The 23,768-nt window shown below is 35.9% G+C and overlaps 1 protein-coding gene across 6 annotated transcripts in view; it reads left to right on the top strand.

Annotated features, from left to right (window-relative positions):
* The window catches only part of TENM2 (teneurin transmembrane protein 2), a 1,410,959-nt gene that overhangs the window by 744,357 nt on the left and 642,834 nt on the right, over positions 1-23,768 (top strand). For all 6 annotated transcript variants that reach the window (XM_085518796.1, XM_015875933.3, XM_015875927.3 and 3 more), the window contains one exon: positions 5,923-5,997. The gene's annotated coding sequence lies outside the window, so the exon portion shown is untranslated. The remainder of the gene's footprint in view (positions 1-5,922; positions 5,998-23,768) is intronic.

Here is a 23,768-nt window from a genome sequence, read left to right as displayed (position 1 = left end):
TTTTGCTTCAAAAATTTTTTGGAACTTGGATTGTTTTGGAAATGAGATGCTTTTTCTTGCAAATAGCAGGGACCAGCCATAGTTGCATTTATTTTGTAATGAAACACAAGTGTACACATTACTGTGTTTGCACTGTAGTGTAGCAGGATTTTTTTGTGCTGAAGTTGTGTTACTTTCAACATAGAGAGACTCATTCAGAATTAATCCTTTTTTCTTTTCTTTCTTCCTTTTTTTTTTCTTTTTTTCTTTTTTTTTTTTTTTTTTTTTCCTGATGGTCATTTGAAAACGAAGTATATTCAGGAATGTGTCAGAAAAACATAAAAGCTAAGAAGTAGTTGTATATGTGCAGGATGACATTCACCTAAAACTCTGCCCTTCAGATTGTTAATGAAAAATGTTCTACTTCAAACTGAAAGAGAAAAACATGACTCACACTGTTCGGGATGTGAAAACAACTGAGTAAGTTGGATTTGATGTACAGGCATTTTTTGTGAGTTTTCCAACCCATTATGCTAGTGTATCCTGGCTGACTTAGCAAGGCATAAGTGGACAGTGTAAAGCTGTCCAGAGTGTTTTGTTTAGAACTTCCATTTTGATTACCAAAAGAATACATAAATTAAGGGAGGCAGTGCAGCAAGGATGTATATGTTGAAGACTCTGGGCAAACAGAAGTAAATCTGCCAGGACCTGAATATTTATTTTCCCTTTAAGATATTTATTTATATATATATTTATTTATGCAAAGAATAGGATGTTATTTTCCAGTCCTCTGTAATATATACACAGAGAAAAAGATGGAGCATCCAAACACACATAACAGAATACATGTGCGTTTCAAATTAGGAAGGAAAAAGAGTTAAGTCAACAAAGCCATTTAGTGTATGCTTCCGGTAGAGAGAGGTGGCAATATTCAGGTGCCTGTGCTTTGTGCCATTAGAACCTGGGCCTTGGCTTCACTCCTGGGCTCTGCCTGGCTCTATCTTCTGACTCTCAATTCTTGACACAGTGTTCTTGGGTGAAGTCAGCATTCAAAGCTGGATTTGAGTGTTCAGAAAAGACCATTACATGCACTGTGATCATTCTTAGAACCTCCCTGTAGATTTTAGGACAAGATACATGGTTTAACACTGAAGCGTGTCTACCTGTGTGGTTGTTTTTTTTTTTTTCTGTTACCTCATTTTCTTTTCTGGATGTACGTGGTAAATGACAGATTGTCTCAGATAATATTCTTGTGGTACTCCAAAATAATTCTGCAGACATGGTAAAAGCTTTTAGAGACACTAAAACTGATTATCTCTTCTGTAGCACTTTTCATCTTCAAAGCACTTACCAACATTAACTAATTAATCCTCACAGCATCCCTCTGAGTTAGATATCATTGCTATTATACAAATGAAGGAATTGAAGCGAAATACTTTGTGTCTTGTTCAGGATCGCCAAGATGGTTGGTGACAGATGGAATTAGAATGCACAGACCTGTACTTGCAGGCTCTTTGCTCAGTCCACTGCACCATTTCTCTCTTGACAAATGTACATAGAGGTATTAGTAGTCTAACTATAGCTGAGGGCTCAGCTTGTTAACGAAATCTCATTAGGAGTTGCTTTGATGGGAAAGTCATTTGTGGTCAGACAGAATATTATCTTTTTAAAGCCTTCTTGTGCAACTTTTTCCTGAGCAGACGAGAGTGCAAGCGCTAATGAATTGCCCCAGACATTATTTACTTTGGTTGTAGCTATAGCTAATTGTGAAATGGTTTAAATCTTTGCTAAGTATGTTATACTCTTTGGAAAAGAAAGCTTGTGTTTCTTGGTGGTGTGTTGAGCATCTGAATCCATTCTACCTTCTGTGGAGTTTGTCAGTGAGCTAACTTGTTGGGTATTCCAGATCACAGTCTTTACTTCAGCTGTACTAGATGAGTTCCTGGCTGCACTCAGTTATAGGGAAACTCAATGAAGAAAGAACAGAATGTGGGCTCTCAAGCTGTTGCTTAGTGCTTTGACAGTATTTTCTAATCAAATGACTTAGGTTTTTTGTTTTGTTTCATTTTGTTTTCTCTGAAAATCTCATGTAGTTTTTCCCTCCCCCCTCCAGTTAGATACACTGGCAGGTGCAACTCCACATTTATGATGAGGCTTGTATATATAGACAGTAGTGGAGAACAGGGAGGTTCTCCTTCCTTGAATTTGCATAGGTTTTGTGAATAATGATATCAGAAATACTTGAACTGAATGAGTAGGATTACAGCCTGTACTTTAAGGCAACTGCTGAAATGATGCTGGGCACAGGTTGATTACAAGCAAATGCACAAACAGCTACTACACAAAACATAATTAAAGGGTGCATTAGCGGTGATTGCTCAGACCTGTCTGGAAGTCCACACAGAAAGTCCTCCCATTTAGTAAGTGGAAGGCTCTCAATCTGTTAATCGTCGGAATCCCCCACATTGGCTAATGCTTTAGCAGACCCATGTGAGAATGTTCTGTCTTAAGGAGAAAATGCTACTTGAAGTAAAACTTGTTCAAGTTGAGTAGAGGAAGTAAAAATGAGACTCGGCAATCCTGTGCTCCCCACTGCTTACTGTGAAATAGCATCAAGTTTTAAATTAGTGCAGAACAAGCTTAATAGCCCACAGAATGCAGAAAGGTCTGGAGAGCTGTACTAAAGGTTTCCATATCGGGCTTAATACGTATAGCTGATGGGTTTTGATTTTTTTCACACACAATTTAAATGATCAAATCAAAATACACATGCACAAAAAATCGGATTTCCAGATTTCATTTTTAGGATATAAAAGCATAAATTTATATAGAGAGTTTTGAGTTAGCTGGGTTTCAGAAAGGCTTCACAGAGTTTCTGCTACTTGCTCATTTGTCCATACAGGGTGGTGGCTTTCTTCTACTAAGTTGAAGATGTATGCTTCTACATGCATGTTCTGTAATATTGAACAAAGGTTGAAGAAAACACAAATCTCCCATTACAAACTTGAGCTGTATTTGAACAGCAAGGCAAGAGAGACTAGAAGAGATAAGGCCATCAGAGTTAAATTTAAAGAGTTGGACTGAAAGTTGAGTAAATTTGAATATATACCTTTATCTTTGTAAGTCTGGTGTTCACTGGATGTAAATATCAAAATAGAAAGTGGTGTATGTGCAATATGCAAAAATGTGCCTTGCAGGAATACTTGGCGTTGTGCAACTAAACTTAAAATCTGTGCATTCACCTTGTTGCTATTGCTGTACTGAAACAAACTACACAGCGAAGCACCTTAAATTGCAAAAGTCCAATGGGCAGGTGTTGGGGGTTGATGACTTTCCACATGTCCTTTAGGAAGCTGTTTTGATGCAGTCTCTGAGGCATAATTCTCTGATGAGCACTTTGCTTGCCAGCTGAGAAACTGTTTGCCAAGACAACAGCTATTTAGCTGTCTGTGAGGTGAAGGTATTGAGGCTGACAAAGAGATGCTGGAAATATTAGCACCATGTTTTAGCTTTTTGTAGATGCTGAGCTGAATGGCCAGGACTGTAGATGGTCTCCACCAGGCTGAGGGGCATTGCTTTGCCTCTTTGTGAGCGCAGGAAGCTGCTCCAAGAACAGAAACTGATGGGGTTCTGGTGTTGTCACTAAATAGTGCTCAAAGTTCAGCAGATGTGCTTTTAGAAAAATTAGAAAGTATAAAATTAATATTTAACCAGATTACGACATGTTGTCTGCTTCATTAATTTTTTATTAATTTATGAAAATGCTGTTGATGGAAATATTGACAGTGTTGTTTTGTTTTTTGTTTTGTTGATGTTGCATGTTGCTTTTGTTGGGTTGTTGTTTTTTGTTTTTTGTTTTTTAGTATCTTCTGGTAAATGGAAACGAATCTTTGTTACGAACAGAAAATATCTAATATGCCATATTGGGTAAATGCTCTAATAAGACAACAATTATTAGAATATGATACATGAATGTTTAATGTTGTTCATAACTCAGCTTTAAGAGATTCATAACGGAGGTGGCAAAGGAATACTGTCTTAACATAATCATAAGCACTTAATATTAAGACATACTGTAGGAAAGAAAAAAAATTAAATTTAGCTTACCCTTTCTGTTTGCCAGGGTTTTTCTGCAGGAAACGTTCTAAATTGTAATAAAGCGGTTCTGCCACAGTGAAGTAGTAGGAGCAACTCTGTTACTGTGAGCCTTTGAGTTTCATAAATCTCTGCAGTCATGGTCATGTTCTGACTGTGATCATCGTGTTTGTTTGTTAAAGTCTGAAGCAGTTGTTGATTATTGTCCTCTCCTTAGGAAGCCCTTATAGGAGATGAGAATTATTTGTTGTACTTTAGAAATGAAAACATTTCTTAAAATTGGTGTTCTCATTTTGATGATATATGTAGACTACGAACATTCATATTTTCAGAGTATTTGTTGGCCCTCTTGTCAGAGTATTTGTTTTCTTATGGCTTTCACTTGGATCTGCTCTTCTGCTTTGAATGTTTGCTCTTAGTTCATTCTTTTCATATCTTTCTCTTCTAATTACAACCTGAACTCAGTGATATTTGAGTTGAGTTTTTGAGATCAGAAGTCAGATAGTTAAGCAGTGCAAGTTCATGTATGGAGAACTGCTTCTACTACCAGCAGACTCTGAGCTTGATCAAACTTTCAGACTTACTGGTATTTTGCTTCTGATTTTGAGTGTCTGTACGCATACTGTTAATACTGATACCCAATGTGTGAAACACGTAACAGTTTATCACAGTCCAGCAGGCAGGGTACAGGTATTTTCAAACAGCATTATTGTATCCTTATCTAGGTAGTGCTAATATCCCCTGCCAAAGCAGACATGATATACTGAAACATTTGTAACCATACAGGATCTCTGCATATGCCTTGAATTTACCCTGCAGCATGTCTGTCATCCGTGGTGTTCCTAATGTTGTGGCCAGTGTTGCAAGAAGCAGAGCACTGATGCTGACTTGAAATCATTGTAGTCATTATGGACATCTGACTTGTCTATTAAGCTGCACTGTCCTCTTTTCCACTTTCCCTCCTCTGACCTTGTGCTTGCAAACGTGAAACTTGGATACTGTTTCGTAGAGGGAGGGGATGGGGATCACAGACAAGATAGCTAACTAGAATAGCACCGACCAAAGTTTGAAGCCAGTTAAAGAAGTAAGTTCCAATCTGCCTCAGAAGTCTGTTTTGATGAATTTTGGGAAGCCTTTATTTTCTTTGTTTCACCAACTGTATTAAACCTGACCCCATAATGTAGGAGTTCATTACTTTTTATATGTTTTATTATGTACCATATTTGCAACACTTCAGTGCTTAATTACGCCACAATTGTGTAGAGACCTATTCTTTGCAGTGCTGTAACTTACTCAAGTTCTATCTTTTAATGATAAATGAAAAGGAAATGCTGCCTTTCAACTGCATATAAAACAAGAGTTTGTTGCCACCTGCATCTGTGTTTTATTCACTGGGTGGATGAGGATGTGCGAAAGGAAGCTTAAAGGATATATGCGTTACACTTTTTTTCCTAACTCGTCTTGTGTAGTAAAGTTATTTGGATATATTTCCTGCGTTGTTTAATCTCCCTGAAATAAATCTTCATGAAATTCAAAGGGGAAAACTATATGTTTGGGGTTAATCTTAGGCTTTTACAACAGCCTTTAGATCAAATCAAAACTGTTGGCTGTTGGTGAACTGTGGGTTCCTCTTGTTTGTGTGAGTCTCTCCATCACACACTCCAGCATGGCACTTTTGAAATGCGGAAATCTGTCACTTCTGAGATAAACCTGCTAATCCACCTCTCTCCTTGGCACATACTCTGTTCATTGGGCAGATTTCTTACAAGGGTATTTTCTATCACTTTTGCCAGCATTGCCTCAGTGTCATAAGCTGATGGCTTTAACTGGTGATTTTCTTTTTTTCAGACTCAACAGAGAAATCCAAACACCCCTCTGTGAAGTGTTTCTGGAGTTTATCCCCTGCTGAAAGTCTCCTCCAAGGTAATAGTTACAAATGTCAGCACGCGTATTATAAACAAAATTTCTGAAAAATGTTTCTTGCTCATTAAAGGAACTTGTGGATTCTATAGCCTGCATTATTTCTCAGTATCAGCAGCAATCTTTGCCAGTCTTGCTGGTAAATATCTAGGCAAGCCTCTGTTCCTGTTATTATTATTATTATTTTTAATCATAATTCTACTTTCTATGCTGCTCATAGTTAACGGACTGAAAATTCTGAGACAATGATTGTTCTGGGAATGAAATTATAAGAAATTAATCCATTTTTGAGGGGGGAAAAATACATTAAGAAACCTGGAGAACCATAGAGGGCAATAACGGCTTTTCATTCATTAGTGTACTTAAGCCATCTGACTTTGTCATCATTATCATCCTCATCCCATCCTCTCTTAGCTTCTCTGGTCCCAGAGACTCTGTAATTTGTTACAGTAATACACCATAACACATGAGTAAGTTGTTGGATTTGATCTTTCCAATTTTTTTTTGGCAGCAATACCTGAAAGGTCATCAGTCTCTAAGCAGGCTTCAAGTATTCAAGTGCACTTTTCAGCTATGAATTTGTGTGTTGTGCATAACATTAATTATTCATCACTGATAACTAGGGGAGAAAAAACATTTGAAATGTGACATTTTCTATCATAGGTCATCCTTTAAGTTGGATTAATTATATTAGTTTCTTCAATTAATCAGCAAGGCTGATTGTGAGGACAGCCATTTGGAATAAATAGTTCCAGAAATAATTCTTAACCAATAAACTTCTTAAAAGGAAGTAAATGCAGTTCAGAGGTTATGACCCAAAGCACTGGGTTAGAATATGTAGTAATTTTGCTCAGGGTTTGTTTGGTGGGCAGCGTGCTCTTCCGTTTGGTTGTGGCTGTGTCGTTGGGTTGGGTTTTGACATTCTGTGTATGGACCAATCATGTTGGCAGTTTCTTATAACATCACAGTTACGCTTCCAAAAATAATCAGCAGTTTGAAGCTGTGTTCTCTGCCTCATTCTTGAGACTCATGTAATTAAAGAGCTTGTGGTTTATGCAGAACAGTTTATTCATACATTTCTTGGCATGGGAATTGTCTGTATATCTAATATCTCCTCTAATATCTCCAAATGTGATGTGAAACTGATGCCTTAGTTTTGATTCTAGCATTATTCAGGTTAATTAGGGCCACAAGCAACCTAGTGGTACAAAAATGGCTTTTGTATTAGTGGGCTTATTTTAAAGACTGGAGATGTGTTGTTTTGGAAATGATTGCACAAGAGAAGAAAAACAAATAGGAATTCAGACATTGAACTCAGTATCTGGAGTGCATATGAACCAAGATTTTGATAGTTATGGAGGAAAAGCAATGCTGTTGTAATGTCTGGGTCCTGTGAAAACACTGGGTAGAGAGAGTAAAGAATTACTGGAGTAACAATGACTTCCCACTGGCTGTTATTATTTGTTCATCAGCAGTATTTGGATTTGCTTTCTTGTATTCCAGATACATCAACTAGACCAGTAAATGTATTTCTATAAAAACCTTCAACTAACTGCACTTAGTTGCTTTAGTGAAGCATCTTTTTTTTTTTTTTTTTTTTAAAGGTCTTTGTGTTCCACACCAACGCTCCCCCCTTATAGACAAACCTTCTATTCGTGTTAACTTTTGAGATTTTATTTTTTCTTTAATTATTTCTTTGGCTCCAGCAAGCTTAGTGCTGTTGGAGAATCATCTTTCAAGAGATTTTCATGAGAGTACTTCACAGCCAGCCAGAAATATTTATAACCTTGAAGTTGTCTTTGATCTTAAGTCAGCTTTTAATTACCAGTTTAGTAAAACTGGAAAAATGATCGTATCGTTTCCAGAATACAGAAGATACAAATGCTGACTCAGGAGGCTGCAGTTATTTTAAGGCTTTTATTACTAATTATAGCTAACTTATTACCACATAGAAATTCTGGCCTTCCTGAATACTTGCTTATGTAGAATTCAACAGCTAGTGGAATTACTTCCTGAATGCTTGTATGGACCGTTGAACTACTGAAATAGTCATGGTATTATTTATGAGAAATTTGCTGTTACTGAGTAAATTCCATTCCTTACTTATTCATGACAAATGGGAAAACACCATGAATCCTGAGCTATTTGTTTAGTATTGTAGCGAAAGTTGGATTGAATTTTGCATTTTTTTTTCTTTCAGGATAGTGATGGGCCTTGACATTCTCATATGTACTTAATGTGATTTACTATTATTATTATTATTATTATTTAGTGGTAGTGATTGGAATACGTAGAGTGATTCTTCCTGACCTTTGTAACCTCACTTGCAGTGTGGTGCTGAATACATCAAACAAATGCTCGGATTCCTTAGGAAAGTTAGAATGCATATAAACGATGTGTGAAAAACCTTCAGCTCATTTTTTTGACACACTTTGCTATTATAATCTTCAAGAATTATCTATAACACCCTTGATAAACTAAAAAAAAATACCGTACATCGAGATGGGTTTGGTCAACACGATTCAATGTGTGCTTGTTTATAAAATCTTCAGAAATATAAATTAATGCAAACAAGTGATCAGCACCATCCCTGTCACAGGTATTTATTTCAGTTTTATTTTCAGGTCTCCTCCTTGCTACAGTTTTACAGTACATTCAGAAACTGGCATACTAGATTTTGGAGATAAAGAAATGTTCAAATGCAATCAATTCCTAGTCCTCTCTGATTCCTGCACCAAAGTCTGCAATGAGAATTGAATTAAACATTGCCCTAACAGCTAGTGCTTACCTCATTTATGTGGATACTCCTGAATGTTTACTTTTCTCCCTACAAGGTGTTCTTTTGCAATAGCAAGGTATCTTTTTGTGTCAGTAGCAGAGGAACTGTGTAGATAGATCAAAGCTTGCATTTGCTTAATACTAGTCTCTGGTTTAAGTGTAAAGAGAAGAGGATTGAAGTAGCGTGTGAAAGCACTGTAATAGCATTGTAATCTCTCAAGACATTAAACAGAATTGCCAGAAGAAAACTTGTAGAGGAAGGTGCAACAACAGCATAATAAAGGAAGCAAAACTGTGCTGTGACTTCTTCTGAAGATGACTTACTAACTTTTAAGGAAATGCCAACTTAGGTGGAAAGGGTGGATAGAGAAAATAAAATATCAAGGCAAGGTCTTAGAGCAGCATTTATTGCTTATCATTTAGAATTAGTGACTGTGCAACGTATGCGTTCTGTTTCTAGAGTACTGAAGAATAACCAATTTACACCTATCTCTATGGTATGTACCTATTTAGTGAGTCTGGCTACAAGGCAAAAAAAAATAAAAATAAAGCTGGTTTGCACAGCAGCTGTGAATGTTTTTGCATGTTTGTGTGCATGTGCACACATTAGCATGCATAGATAGAGAAGTATGTGGACATATATGTCTCAACATAATTATTAGTTTTCTGGTACTCAAAAAGCATGGGAGTTAAAGAAGGAAAGCCATATATTTGCATAATATTTGAGATCATTTGCATTTTATTTCTATCTCTTATGTGACGATGAAAAATTTGGACATAACTTTATTCATGTATTTAGAAAAAAATACAGGATTTTAGATAGAAAAGGATAGAAAAACAACTCTGTGCTAAACAAAGTAAACTCCTACTTTGTAGTTCCTTGTTCTAAAGTCTCTTACGTATTGTTTAGCTGCAAGGTTTGTTGTTTTGTGATCTTTAAAGATTGCCTATACATTCTTTGCTCACTTACCTATTCATAAATATTGTTTCTACTGATGATGAAATTAGGAAAAAAAAAAACAACACCTTTTCCCTTTGCACTACTGCTATTTCTATTTGCATTGTTAAGAGAATATTTCATATTGTAATACCCTTCAGGTAATACAGAACACATCTTATACCTGCCAAAGTTCAGTTTCAGGTTAATACCCCAGTCAGTACAGGGTGATGTTTAATTTATGTGTCCAAAAGCTATAGATCATCGCTGCTTTGGGAATGCACCCCAAAGTTGTAGAGATGTCCTCGCTTTTTTCTGTGAGGGCCTTGTGATTTATCCAAAGGATGGTGCATTGCAGGGCACGGGGGCTTTCGGAGGCAGCTCCTCATAATCTCTGAAGCCCTGACCTTAACAGATTAAGTGGAACAATGAGTTCATGTTATCAGAGCAGTTCTGTCTAGAGAAGAAAACATCTCATTTAGGAGGTAGATTGATGGTATTAAAGCTTTGAGTTTATTTACTTTGCACACACAAATTTACTGTAAGTAATTTTTTATTAAACCTAACACTGGATTATTAAAAGAATTATTTTTGAACAGATGAGTTGATTTAAAAGAAGAGTAAAGGATCAAGAACCTCAGAGTTTACTAATAAATTCCATCCCTGCCACTCCTGTGGTCAGAAACTAAACATCATCTTTTTGTTTGATTGTTTTTATAACCTGCAGTTTAACAAAAGTACTGAAAGCAGATCATCTTGTCCCAACATTAACCTGGATAGATTAAGATAAGCAAAAGATAACCGAATAACCATGAATTCAAATAATTCTTGAGGTGCAGAAATGCATCGTCTCATGATGTGTTTTGTTTATTTGTTTTTTAATGCTTTTTAAAAAGAATGAAACAAATAAGAGGCATCAATTATTTGTGGTCCCATGAGCTTTTGTAGCTACACAGATCTTCAAAATAATCAGAGAATGAAAATGTATATCTTTTCCACAAGTGCATTTCTTCACTCTATGAGATTACCTAAGTGCTTAAATAAACAGTTTATCCAGAAAGCCTTTTCATTGTCTTTTCCCTGCCCTGCAATCCTCAGCAGGTGTTCACGAGTTTTTATTTTTTCTCTTATAGCTACCAGTGTGAAGGAATACCAATAAATGTGTGAGGTTTAGATAATCCAAAATTCCCTTTGCTCAGCTTCTTGTTTTATAGTTATCTGTGTGGGTTAGAAATCTATAGCAGTGTGTTCATCTTCCACCTAAATCTATTTGCCAAGCTTCAAAACTCATCAGTGAGATGGAATAATGCCATTTAATTAGTCTTTGATATACAGTTTAATTAGGCCTTAATAAGGGGTAGTGCATCCTAAAATCAATTATCTTGCTCTTCTTAATAAGAGCAACTAATTAGTAGGTAAATCGCCACAGTTCCCTTTTATCCTACAGTTTTCACAGTCCTGTGGAGGAGATTAGGCTGAGGAAATTACTTCCCAATAGCTCAGAGTATTATGTACTCCGTGGTACATAAAGAAATAAAATGGAAAAAGAAACCTGATTCAAAGTGCTTAATTCTAGAGTGCTTTGCCCAAATTGCAGCTGTGGGGTCACCTATGTGACAAAAGCAGAACCAAGGTGCTGGTGCAGCTGCAAATGAAGGATGGATGATGGGCTTTAAGATCTTTCATATTATTTACAAATTATGACTGTGTGGAAAAAATTGCAAAGATTACAAATGTCAAAGAAGAAGGGGGGCCGAAGGAACATACGTTGCTGAATGAATTGCTCTAAGCAAACAAACTCAGAATGCTGAAGTTTGAGATCTCACTGTTTAGAAAAGACTTCATGCTTCTTGACATGGAAGTTTCTTCCATTTTTAGTTCTATATTTACAGTTAATTACTGACCATGGAACTGTAGTTAACAACAGAATATTGCAAAGGGTACTCAAAGTCTTCTTATAAGTTCTGTCTGTCTCAGTGTCTTGCTATCTGTAGACACCACTGACAAAAACATGCTGAAGTTTCATTGACATGTGTGGATTACTGTACAGTACATCTCCATTGATTTGTCTGATTTGATGATGCTCTGAGTTTTTCAAAAGATGATGTCATTATATTTCCTTGGATAATCATTTTTTGTCTGTTGGACAGAGCTCATGGGTAAGTTAGTGATTAAGGAAAGAGAGAAAGGGCTTTCTTTTCCTTTCCTGCTTCTCCTACATTCTTTGCATGCTGGTCCCTTTACACCAATCTTCCTTGCCAACCATGTCGAAGAGATTTTATAACTGTGAATGTGCGATGTTATTCTTTCAGTTTCCCTTATGTTTTTCTAGGCACTTCTGGTGTTAGTTGTTAACGACAACACAGTGCCCCCATTTAGAGAGTCTGAGGTTGCCTTCTGTTCTTTGTTTTTCCTCTCTGCTGCATTACTCATTTGTTTTGCAGAATGAAGCATTCTGAAGGCAACCATTCCTCCCCATGAGATTTGCTGAAATGATGTATTCTTTTGATATCTTTTCCCATTTCAAATGCTTATTTCAGTTATTTCATTAATGAACTTAACAATACTGTAAAGCTGAGAGCAGTAGTACTTCTATTTGACTTTTAACTGGTCTGGGAAAGGCAAATACAGTAATGAATATATGAATCTCCAAACAGCATCATTAGTCTGATATTATGTTAGTAGTATTGGAGTTTATCTTAAGCAGAAGCTAACGAGCTTTGCTATTTGACTCCAGTGCATGTTCTCTGTCTATGTTTCCTGTGAGAACATGCACAAAATCTTTATAGGTCCTAATACAACCCACATACCACAGCAACTTGTGCTTTGTGTGCATGCTAAGAAAGCATATATCTGACATCCACGTAAACTTGCTGAGTACTTAAAGCCATTCAGTAATAATTATGAGAAAATTATTTTAAAAAAAAACAACAAACAACCTGCTTAACGTACTCTGTGTTTTAGGTTTGCCTTGATCCTATCATACTTAATGTGATGAATTCTCAAGCCTGACTGTTCCTTTCTTGTTCTTTTAAACATCTCATCCTTGCAAACTTAGCAGGAGATGGAATTTCATACCTGTGAAAATGAGAATGTATTGAATTATGTCCTAGAAAACAGGCGGAATTGAACCTAACTGATATTTTTGATCCAGCTAGATTTCAGATCTGTGAAATGGCTGTGTTGTTTCCTTCAGACTATTACTGCGTGTTCTTCACTGATTCTCTTCTCCTGGGCTGCACCAGGTGTGTGATGTGCAGCCTCTGTGTTAGAGCCTAAGTCACTGGGCATTGAGGTATGGCCGCACAGGAATTCAAGCATATGAATGCAGAAAGCTTTTCTGTGATTAATGGCAAAACCTATTGTGGATCATTTTTGTTTGTTTTTTGTTTTGAAGTAGTTAACAAGCAAGTCTGCCTGTAGTTTATGTATCCAAGCCTGCTTCCAATAATCTGACATTTAAGAGTACTGATGGAAATAAAATGTTCTGATGGTATTGCATAACAATTACATTTTCCACTGATGTGATTATTTAGTTTCGGGATAGGCATTAGTAGTGAGTTTGAAGTTAGGTTGGAGTCTTTGGTCTTGCAAGGGCTCCTGATGTGCTGATTTGAAAAAAAATATAAATAATTTAAAAATTGTCTCATCTCTGTCCAGATAAAGGAAGTTGCCTTGCTTTGTTTTTCCTTCATGAAAAATAGCAGATGAGAAATTGTAACTGTTACATATAATTGCAGTGCCTTCTATCCCAGCCAAAGAGAATGGTTGGCTGAGATTAAGTCATTGGACAGGAAAAAAAATATCTCCTGTGCTTTATGTGTGTACTTTATCCTTTCTTTGGTAACTTTTATTCTGTGGCATTCTCTGATGTAGGGTGTGTTCTCCACACAATGTCCATCAATTATATATGTAGATCATTGATGCATATTTAATTTAAAACTGAAGAAAACTGGCAAACTGTACTCTATGTCAGTGAATTAACAGTTGAGCAGGTCTGTTCTATTCTGTCATCTTGTCTCCTCGGAGGAGCTTGGACATTCTCATACTGTCATCTTGCTGTGGTTCTATCACGATTTACATCTGCAGCTTGTAAACAACAGTAACGGAAGCAGTTTGACAAGTGGCACTTTTGCTAGTAAACAAATCAGAAATGCACTCCGAGTGATTAACAGGGATTGCTAGCATTTCAGATGTGGTCAGTGCCTGAAACAGAGCTTGCCCTAAGCAGCCCTTCCAGTTTAGGATGTACCAATAAGGAGAAGGGCGGGGGGAAGGGAGAAATTTAATGAGCTTCCAGCTTCAGTTGCAATACCTGTGTAAGACCTACTTTAATCTGTAGCATTAATAAACTTTTTGATGGCACCTGATCTTGCATTCTGTGGGTATTATTCCAAAGGCTGAATGCAAAATTGCAGACTATAGAGCAAGATTTTTGTGGTTACTTTGCATGACTAAAGGAAAGGAATATCGGTACAAGAATCAAACTTTATCTGCAGTAACAACCAAGATTTAGCAGCCATTTCAGTAGCAGAAGGTGGAAGAACAGTCATCTTTCCAATTATGTGATAGTTGTGCTCGTGTGCCTATTTTTATTGTTGATTATTTGTTGATGTGATTTGCTCAAAAAGTAATGCTTCAAGGCTTCCACATGAGTCGTATGCAGTTATCTTGAGGTAATGTTTCAGAGCCTCAACCCTGGTTTGAGAGCAGTGCTTTGGCTTGAAGAAGCATTTAGATGCCAAAGAAAAATGGAACTTGAATCATTAGAATAAAATCACCCTGAACTGAAGTTCAAATGATTACAGCTGTAATGACCCATGGAGTTGCTTGTCATGAACTGTTCAGAATCCCACTCTTAACCTTATTACAATTCAAATTAAACTGTTATTTTAAACTACCAGACATCTTCGCAGGCAGAGATCAGTGCCTTGACTGTTATCCTCTGTGACTGTTCAATCGTGCATCAATGCAAAGCAAGTATAAAACATGACCAAAGGAAACAGATGATTCAATTATTTAAGATTAATTTTACATTGATATAACGGGCTATGCAAGGTAACTGGTGATGCAAATGAGCTATAGGGTGACTGAACTTTGCTCTTTAATATTAATGAGTTTTTAGTTTCTCTAGAAAACTGCTTTGTTACATACCTGTGTAATTTTTCTTTCTGTTTCCTGTCTTCTCTTTATTGTCAGCGGCCTGTGATGATTTAAAAGCTAAGATTGGGATCAGAACGATGAGGTGCAGCAGGTCGAACAGTTTTACTTTTACATCTCACTGGCAAGAATTTGATTCCTGTCCTCCATCTCTTTGAGGTTAACCCTTCTAGTCTCTCCAGGAGTTCTGAGAAACACAAAAATGTCAGCAGCTGGACAACAAATCATAAATTTCTCCAGCATTTAAAATTTAATTTAAAATAATTGTCTCACTTTAAATGCCAGTGATTTTGATATTTCTTTTAATACGGACTTCAACTTACTCTGTGCACTGATAGATGGTATAAAACAATACCTACTCTATTGGCTGTTAATCATTTTATGTTCCAGTCTGGGTGCATTGAGTGAACAGAATCCTATAAACAGAGTCACTGATGAGTGACTTACTTATTCTGTTACTTCCTTCCATGTTTATTCCATGTTTTCTATTACTTCTTGCTGCCCTACGTTTTGTCTTTGATCATATTCTTCATTTTCAGCTTTTGCTTCTTAATTTGTCTCCCCTTTTACAGCCCTCTGCTCAAAACAAACACCATTACAAATGAAAGATGAAACAAAGTCCTTCCTTCTCTCTTTGTTTTTCTGCACTATGCATGGGGATTCTCCCTTTTCCAGAGGCAAGGCTTGTTACAGCTCCTGTCCAGGGTAGAATGTAACATTTTACAGCAAAATTCCAAACTCCTCTCAGCCTCTGTGGCTCTTGCTGTGGAGACAGTAAACTTAGCAAAACATTGCTTTGCTCAGTATAGTAAGAACAATCTGCTGCCTGCTGCCCTTGCTAAAGCTCCCTTGTGCTGGGGAGGAGACTGGGTGGCCATGGTGGAGGATGATACAGAGCAAAGCTTGGAATGTAGAGATGACAGCTCCAAATTATTGGGTTCATTTTCAGCTCTCAACAGCCTTCTTTCCAACACAAGTGAGTGGTTTACCTATGACTACAGCAGTCTTCAAGCTTCATAGATGTGTAAATAGTAATTGACTTATCTTGACTCATTGTTCCATTTCAGGAACAGGTTATTTAACAAATGAATGTCAAATGTTTTCCCGTGATTTATGAATTGTACTCCTACTGCATGGGAAGTCTTATCACTTTGAAGTTAGAGTTTAATAACAGAGGCTTTGTATTTATGTTACTATCCCTTACGGCCATGATTAGTCATGGTTGAATACCGCACAGTCACATGGGAATCTTACAACAGATTACATCTTGCCTTTCTCTGTGTAAGCCACTGTTTATGCTGAACAATGTACCATGGAGAGAGGGGTAACATAATTATTGATAGTCTAAAAGACACTGTCATGGCAAATATCTTTTTAACCTCTCTGTACAAAGCTGAACTCATCAATTAACTTCCCCAGTGTTCCATTTTTGATGACTGATTCTCTCATTGCTGAGGCTAATTCTTTCTTTCTTGCACTGCCTATGTCATCTTGTGGGAAGTTTGGTGAGTAGAAATCTTTTCTAGCTGTGAGTCAGCTGTAGTGCAGTTCTTCTGAGTGACCAAGTATCATTATCTTTTCCTATTCCTGTAATCTTTAGACAATCATTGTATTTGAAGGAGCTTTTCTCCTCAAGGGAAATTACGGTCTCATAAGGCTAATTTTGGTCTCAATCCAAAATGAAATTATTATTCAGAGTCTCTAAAGAAATGACAGATGTGACATTACTGTTATCCTCAGTTATACAAAGTAATTTTTATGTATTTGCTCCTGACCTTTGTCTTTATCATTGATACTTCATTTATTCTTGTCACCTGCTTGTTCTCAACTTCCTTTAAATCTCATGAGATGCTTTGTCCATTCCTTATCCAAGTCAGAAAGGCGAGGACCTACTCACTTCCATGTGTTTTAGGTCACAGCCTCTCCTTTTTTCCTCTGTTATTAGAACAGGGTTTAGTGACACAAAAACAGTTACTGTATTAGGACAGATAAATTTTTGTACTTGAGTAGCAAACAAACAACTGTGAATTACGACTGACTAGAAATATATTGTGGTTTTATATCTGTTTTGCTGTTTGTGACTTTTGTTCAAAGGTCTTATTTTACTTCCACAACCACAACAAGAAATGGGGGGAAAAAAAAAAAAAGAAAAAAGAAAAGAAAAAAAAACCAAACATCTAGAATTAAAACTATAATTTTTTAAAGAGAGTCAACTTGGTGAACTTCTAATAGTGTAAAATGAGACAGGAAGCAGATTCTGACCATCTGTTTTGGTTCGTCTCTTAGCAGGACGAAGAGAAATGGGAAGGTCTGCTTCTTTAGCACGTTTTTACATTTTATTATACTTTCTGTTAGGCTGATGCCTCATGAAAGTGTTTTGGCTTTTATTTTTCTTTATTTTCCTTTTTTATCCCATTGCAAAAAATGAACTGGGTTACTTCTCTTACTATCTGGGATGTTTGTTTTTAAATATATATTTGATTATAGGATACAGGTAGTATTTTAAAGAGCTGAAGAGAGACTGTTTACGATGAACTGTCCCATTTATTAAAAAAACAAAACAAAACAAAACAAAACACAATAAAACAAAAAAAAAAACCCCACAACTATATAAAATATTTGTTCACTATTTATTGATCTAGAAAGATTCCTTTAAAGAAAAATTAAAAAGTTAAATAACCAACTATAATGATATTTATTTCTGCTTGTGTTTATTTGTTTGCTTTGTTGTTCTTTAGCTTTATTAAGCAATCAACAGGCCCTCGCAACGTCTTCCCATTTTAAGCTACCTAATTTTCTGTTCACAGCTGCATGTGAAACTTTCTTCTGTGTGCTGGTAGGTAGCATCCAAAAAAAAAAAAACAAAAAAAAAAACACAAAAAAAACCAAACAAACCTGCTTTTGTTCAGTCATTTTAATTTGTTTGTAGGTTTCTTCACAGTTTTCCTGTAAACTGTCATAATAGCAGAAGTCTGCAAACGGTGCTTCAGTGAGTAGATGGGACCATTTTTAAGGAACTTGTTTGCCCTAAAATTTCATTTCTCTTGGTAATTTGTGGTGTTAAAATTTACTCATCAGGTAGGAAATGTATATTTATTGGTATTATTTTAAAACCACTGAACAAGTACAGGTATGTGCTGTTGTGGAGTAGTGGTATTGCAACTAGTTTTTCTCACTTCCTCTCCAACCCCCACCCAGTGGAGTAACTTGACTCCAGAGATTTTCTTATGTACTAGGAGAGTTATTGAGTGTAAAACCAATGATGGAGACAGGATTATGTTGACTGGGGAGGGAATGTTGTTTAAGGCATTATAGTAATGAGAGTAACAATATTTCTTCCTTTATTTCCCTGTTAACTCTAATTAAAGCATTGACAGTAATTTATTTGTATAAAATTTGGTTTTAAATATATGAATATTACGCAGTCTAGTAAAGATGTGCCTATGGAAAAGAGAAGTCTATTAGATGGTTTTTAAGGTCTTCAGCAATTGTTCAGCAACTGAAAAAGTATTGCCTGGTACTTGTTATCAACAGATTTGATGGAATGATTTTTGGGAAAAAAATCAACATTTATACAATAAAGAAGGAAATTAGTGTGAAGAGACCTTGAGATTATAAAGGGAAAACTAGTTGGATGATAATCAGAAATATAAAAAGTTGTCAGCGTTACCATAAGCATTGTTTGCCAAGTCATCTCAGTATTGAATGTAGGAGAGTCCTTCAATAAAGTGCATGAAATAATAAATTCAAGATACCATGTAAGCCTGATTATAATCTGCTTAGAGAAAAGCAAGATAAGTGATAAGGGAGCTGGAGTCATGCATAAATATCAGAAATGCTAAGTGAATACTGAGGGAATAAGCAGAGTTTTGTAGACATATCAAAGGTTGTTTTGTTTTTTGCCTGCTCACCTCTATTGTAACAAGGGATTTGAGGGTTCCATTGCATGACCAAGGTGGTAAAGGCCACATTGTTTGTTTTTAAAAGTAGCATTGCACTCTTTAAGTACATTACACGGGCAATGCCTGAAGAATTTTTCTACAGAACAATGCAAGCAAAAAAATCAAAGTGGGGGCAATTCAGATTATATGCATGCATACCTGTTTTACAATTACACATTGAAATTCCACTAGTGACCATTCTTCTCTGTAGACATGTACCTTGTGACCTTGGTTGAAAACTGAATTCTTCAGCTCACCAGGCAATGGAAACAAGCCCTTAAATTTCAAAGAAAAAAATTTGGAAACTTATAAGTATTTTACCATGAGTGTTTCTTGTCTCCTGATAAAGAGATTGACAGTTAAGTGCAGCAGGGTTAGTGGTTTCCTATCAGAGACAAAAAAAATTCTGTTATCCTTTATCAGCAATTTCATGAAAGTAGCATAGATTTTTCTATGCTTCAAACAAGATTTAACCTCTTTTGGCATTGTCTCTGGTAAGTTGGTAGGTATTTCAACATGACTTTAATTGAAATAAAACAGTGGACTCTTGTTTGTCATGTCACATGTTTGCACAACATTTGAGTTGCCTCGTATTATTAATTAGACTCATTATAATATACCAATAGTAAAGGAAAAATATTTTCTGAGGGGGGTTCAGCTTCAGTTAAAATCCTGTAAGCTGTTAGGTAAATCAAAATAGTGTAGAAACTCTGGAAACATGAGATATGTAGCAATAAATTGAAGTATTCTGCATTATAGGAAAGTGTAAATTAATATAGCAAAGAGATGATGATGAGTATTTCTGCCAATTTTAGAAGTTGTCCAAACAAGCTCCAACTCAACAGTTTCAGGACCAATTGATTAGCAAATATGCACAAATAGGAAATGAAGGTGGTAGTAGCATTTGGAAAATTGTTATGTGAGAATAAGGGGATCATATGTGATGTTGTAAATATGAAGGAGGTCTTAAAATTTGGAAGAGTGTTAATATGAAGAGGAAGTATTTCTCCCATTGTATTTTGTTGCAGCACGAGTAAAAAGTCCATATAACTTGAAAATGTCTACAGAAGCTAACACACTTGCTGTGTTCTTCAGTTGGAAAATTGAAGAGATTGTACTTCCTCAATCAGTGCTTTGGAAAATTAAAAGGAAATATAAATGTGGGAAAAGGAAAGAATGAAAATTGTTATTACATAAACTCATGCAAGTTTGTCATGCTTTTGTCAATTTATCATACAGTAAGCAATCAGGCATAGGTTTGATCATCATTTTCTAAAGCGATGCGTAAAGTTGTTAGATTAAATACTAAGCAAAATGTTTCATAGAAATTGTTCCATAGATGGCTGCTTCTTACTAGAAGTCTTTCTCAAGACAAGATTATCATATATAAAATGGTGCCTCTGTTCTTTATAGTACTGTTTAGTCAGAAGTTACTAAGACAAGAAAATAACCTTTGCTTTTGTACCATTATTTTATTAAAATTCTTTGTCCAGACTGAATTTTTTTAATGTTAATTTTAGCAGTATAGAAGAAATCATGGCAGCAAACACTAGAAATAAGTTCTAACACTATCATATGGTTTTAGTCTGTATCTTTGAAATTTTAATGTGTTGAATAAGTTGAAACATTAACACTCCCATTTTCACTTTTATTCTCCCACCTAGTGTTTATCTCTGCTGATGCTTCAGTGGCATTTTCTTGCAATATTCATTTTAGCCCAAATGAATGAGGCAGTTATTCTCTCAGCACTCTTCCTTCTTCTTTCTTACCACTTTCAAAAAGGCATTTTTTTGCTCAGATGTGTGAGCTAGCAGCTATTTTGGACTCTTCCATCTTTTGCTTAGTATGTCAGAATCTCACAGTCTCCCTCATCAAAATGTGTATCTGTTTTGCTTTTCTCACTGTCCAGTTCTCTAACTGATACAAAGCTCACAGTTTTAATGTAGTTTTACAGCGTTCTCGGCTCTTTTTGTTGCTTTTGCCAGTTTAAGGTACAAATGGGAAGAAGTCAGTTGCCTGCTTATTGAAATGTACTGTATTTTGTAACTGGAAACATTATAGGATAGAAAGTTGTCCTGAGAATGAACTTCTGTACCTCCTTTTCATGTCAATTGAATTATTATTTTTTCAATTTGGACACTAAGACCCTGGGGGGGGGGGGGGGGTGGAAGAAAAAAACAACTAAATAAATCAATTCTGACTGATTATTTGAACGTCTATCAAAATGGTTTAAAATTGTTAGCAGATTGAAGTGAGAATTCAAGTCAGTTTAAGATTTTTTTCAGTAAAAGAATAGGAATCACTGCACTCTGTGGGATCAGGAAAGAAAAAACCCTGAGAACAGCAGCTTTCTATCTTCATTTACCTGTGGTAGCTGTGATTAAGAATAAATAAATAATACAATTCAGAGACTCAACACATTTAAAACACCTTTTACTTTCTACAGAATTTCACGTACTATGTCCACTTTGATTACTTTTTAGAAGAGGTAGGGATGAGATGGGTGGATCTCTAACAAGTAAGGTACAGATAATAGCTGTGAAAGAAAGCAGAGACAATTCCAATTTGTGATCAGCAATCCTATTGTTCTGTAGTTTCTTTGTTTTTTGTTTTTTGGTTTTTTTTTGCATTGCATATATACATATTGCTTACCATCTTCAGCTTTAAGTCCAAGCAGCTTAAAACCATATTTTAGATAACCTACCAGATATTTCATTTTTTTAAAAGAACCAATTATGCTAGAAATTAATAATTAAAAATTATAAATAGAATAAAGAAGAAAACATGAATATTATATCCTACAGCTACATTTTTCAGCATGGTGTGCAGGGAATTAGGTGCAAAAATCCCATTTATGTTAATGGATCTTGCGTGTCTAATTCCTCATACACTGCAGCGTAAATTTACCCCCTGGTGTCTTTGATGGTACAGAGGACCAGCACAGAGGGGGTGAAGAGTGAGTGATTTATTTGATGATCTGTCAATCATAATGGCAACCAGAGAAAATTGTGAAGCTGATTTTAACCTCTGTAGAAACAGCTAGTTAGACCATATGCTTTTTTTCTCTTGCCAGATGTCATCATTCATCAATTTCTCATTAAGAAAACGGCATGCTAAAAGTAAAGTTTTGCTTAAAGAGTAGAGAAAAGTCGAAGTGTAAAAAGCATGATGAAACAGCCTTTTTCATAAGGGCAACTACTGTACGCTCTTCAAGCTTTAGAACTGCTGGCTCAGACTGGAGTGCTTAAACCTGTTGCTGTTTTGTTGTTGTTGTCAAACAAACAACAACAAAACACCTTATCTCCAATGTTCTCAAAATTGGAGGCCATCAGAATTTTTTTAAGCATTTATGACTCCTTTATGATTTCATTATTCAGCACCATGTATTCAATGATACCTCTTATGATCCTTAATTACTCTGCCCTTCCAGTGTACTATCCACAGGAACTTTTTCTTTATGTTTCTAAGAGCTGGAGGTCATACATACCTTCTTAAGGTCATTCAACCTATGTAGATTATAGGGGTTTTGTAGCTGCTTTTTACTTGATATTCCAAAACAAACTAACCTCCAAAGAAATCCCTGACAGGTAATGAAAATGTTACCATCAGAGTAAGGCAGTATTTGTTCTTATTTTCTTGAAGACTGTCAAGAGTCAGTGTATAAAGAAAGCTTTTTAGCACTGTAAGTTGTCATTTTTTGTTACTACACTGGTTACGTTTAAATGACTCTTTTTTTTCCCCATCTTTTCCTCCCACTCTCCTAATATGTGCTTAAAAGCATCCTGGAGAACCATAGGATATCATTTTTAAATTCCTCCGTTGTATAAGTAACACAAATATGTTGTAGCTGTTTGGTAGGCTGCCATTAAACAGCTGTTTTGTTATTAATATTTTATTGCCTTACGTTTTCCAAGATATTTTGACACTTGCTATTATTTCAAATGCAGCTTTTCTTGGAGTTCTTAATGGTTTGTGAATATCTCTAGACGGTTTCAAGATCTTGAAGCTGTCACAACATGTTATGTAGGCAAATCAGCTAACAGTAGTTTCAAGAAAGATAATTTCCTTTGCACAACTTCAATGTGCATCATTTTGCATGACTTATTAACAGGAACTGACTCATTGATAAACAAGGCATACAGCTTATAGAATGGAGGATGTTTCAGGGTAAATGTCTTCAAAAAGCAAAGCGCTTATCAACATTCTGTGTTTCCTTTGGCTGACAGACAGCTGAAAATTTGCAGAGGCTGCTCGTGGTTAAGATTTTTCTGAAAGCTTTTCACAGGTATTTCACAGTTTATACGTATATAAAGTATTTAACTTTACAGCTGTCAGACCCAATACTTTCAGCCTCACCCAATAGTTCAGATCTAAATTTCTAAATGTGTTGTATGTGACTGGAATTGTTTTAATGCTCTAATTTTCTCCTTTCATTTACTCTTTCCCTTCCTGGGTGTGGGCAGGGTATTGAAGGTCATAGTAATGATGAGAGTGAAGAGTCACAATTCGTTATTCATACGAACTGATACTGTGGATCTGGTTTTAAAAAAGAAAAAAAAAAAAAAAAAAAGTAGGCTGTCATTACACTGCATTGCAGTTCACATCCACTCTTTTCTCATGGTAACACCTGTCCTAAGGATAAGAGATATCACAGCCTGCAAGTCTCCCTTTGCTAATGACTGCTGATCATTACAAAATGTGTGGCAATTATCTTGCAGTTAGGAACTACAATTGCAGAGCAGAATGCCAAATTCTCTTTATTTAAGAGCTGTCAGGTAAAGGAACTGTTCTGGAGGTGAAAGGATTAGTGTTCTACCTATAGAAGTAGGCTTCAGTTTACTACCATAAATTAAACAGCCAGTTAAGATTGAACAGTTTTCCCTTCTTTTGTTTTCATACTGAAAAATAGTTAGTACTATCACTGTTCCTTTGTCTGAGTTTTTTTGTCATGCACTGTA

Source organism: Coturnix japonica, chromosome 18 (genome assembly GCF_054131305.1).
Source record: "Coturnix japonica strain WE chromosome 18, WE-NBRP24, whole genome shotgun sequence".
NCBI lineage: Eukaryota > Metazoa > Chordata > Aves > Galliformes > Phasianidae > Coturnix > Coturnix japonica.
The sequence above is the reverse complement of the archived record's forward strand: the minus strand, read 5'-3'. Positions and strand labels throughout refer to the sequence as shown.